Source organism: Haplochromis burtoni, unplaced genomic scaffold (genome assembly GCF_018398535.1).
Source record: "Haplochromis burtoni strain Fernald_Lab_line unplaced genomic scaffold, NCSU_Asbu1 Contig_168, whole genome shotgun sequence".
Lineage (NCBI taxonomy): Eukaryota > Metazoa > Chordata > Actinopteri > Cichliformes > Cichlidae > Haplochromis > Haplochromis burtoni.
The window spans coordinates 105,956-107,861 of record NW_024582529.1 but is presented as its reverse complement, the minus strand read 5'-3'; the positions used below and the strand labels follow the sequence as shown (position 1 = coordinate 107,861).

At 40.1% G+C, this 1,906-nt stretch overlaps 1 pseudogene; it reads left to right on the top strand.

The window, feature by feature from the left end:
- Positions 1 to 149: 149 nt before the first annotated feature.
- Positions 150 to 1,906, top strand: part of LOC121815266 — a 14,298-nt pseudogene continuing 12,541 nt past the window's right edge.

The following is a 1,906-nucleotide window of genomic DNA, read 5'->3' as shown; positions in this document are numbered from 1 at the left end:
GTTATGCATGCAGAAAGAAAGGTCTTTTATGTGTTCATGTCTTTAAAGGACGATAAAGAAAAACACATGATAAGAAGAAAAAGAGGAAGTGGTGTTCGTGTGTATAGTACACAAATTTGACAGAAAGTAGATAACAGCCAAACTTGATGTAACCACGGCACAGATGAACATGAGTGTGCATCTCCACTTCTGCCTCTGTTCACTAAGACTTAACCAACGCCTCAGCTCTAACATCAGTTCAACATTTCAGGTACGAAACTTTGTCTTGGTCAGATTTCTCAATTTTTATTCCTCCATTAAGACAAATACTTGCTACTGTTACTGTAGGGTTTATAAACAGTGAGTTTTCCTGCCTTGTTCACCTGTTCAAAATAATCTTCTTCTCTATGGTATATCAGAACAATGATGCTCACCGTGAGCCTAAACTTACCAAAGAAGGCATTGTGTTTTGTTTCTTTGATTGAAGTCCGGTACACATTTAATTGACAGTAAGTTAAAAAGAAAAAATAGAAAGCTATGAAAATTTTCACTGTAGTTTAACGGAGACCACAAGTCTCTGCTAGAAGATTTTGAGGGAAGAAAAAAAAAACACTTTGTCGGTACATTCGCTCAGTCACTTATATATTGTTACATTGATGATAGATGTCCAAAAATAACTTATTCACTGAAAAATATTTGTGGACACTACATTTTTCCTTCCTCAAAACTGTAACAAAATCCATGGAAAATGACAACTGAGAAAATGTCATCAGTTGGCCAAAGAACACGAGAAGCGCGTTACTGTACTTTATAAGATTGAACTAATATTTTTGGCAAAGTGTGGTAGAGGGGTTTGTGTATCATAAGGATCCAGGAGCTATGTTCTCAGGCCCAGTTGGGTCCCTTTAGGGCAGGGGTGTCCAAACCTTTTTCACCGAGGGCCACATACATAAAAATATAGGAGGGGCTGGGCCACTTACTAGAAATTAGGTATATAGAGAGCAGAAATTAAAGCAAATGGTAGCTCTCCTGCAGGGTCAGCAACAGTATTTTTTTCGTGCTCAAAGGTCCAGGAAAAGGCTACAATAGCCAGCATTGAAGTCGCCCAACTGATCGCAAGACATGGCAAGCCTTTTTAAGATGGAGACCTCATAAAATACTGCCACATTAAAGTTGCCTAAATAATGTGTCCGGAAAAAGTGCAGGATTTTTACTCCATTGCATGCGATGAGAGCACTGATGCCACAGACATTAGACAGCTGCTAATTTTTTTGTGGGGAGTGGATGAGAACTTTGGAGTTTCAGAGGAGCTGCTCGATCTTAAGAGTCTAAAAGGCACAACAACGGGTATGGATATTTTTGAAGCTGTCAGAACTCAATTCACAAAGTGGGACTTAAATGATGCCACTCAAAATAAATTATCAGTCTATTTGGCTCAACATACATATGTGAGCAAAGAACCAAAATGAGCGATCTCCAAGAGGTCCTTCGCATCTCAACCACTAAGTTTTCTCCAGACCTACCAGCCATCCTTCGGTCCACAGCGCAGCATCAGTGCTCCAACTGAGTGCAATGCCGTTCCCACTTTAGGTGAGTAAAAAATATATTCCACAGTACCTGTGGGTTAATAAGCATGCATGTGCAGGTACACATGCTTTAAATATCAATCACGGTTGATCAGATATCCTCGTGCTGGTGTTGTTCCCAGATCATCATACTAAATGTTGTTCCAGGATCAACATTGCAAGTGACCAATCAGAATGTTGTGACGTCATACTTTTGCGACTTCGGGAAAAACCGGCGTAAAACAAAAAACTGTACTAAAGCTGCGTGAAACCGCCTCTGTCCGCCGATCAATGGACCCTAACCCTAACCGTAACCCTTTAATAAACGGTAAGCAGAATTGATATTGTCCTTGCAATCTCTC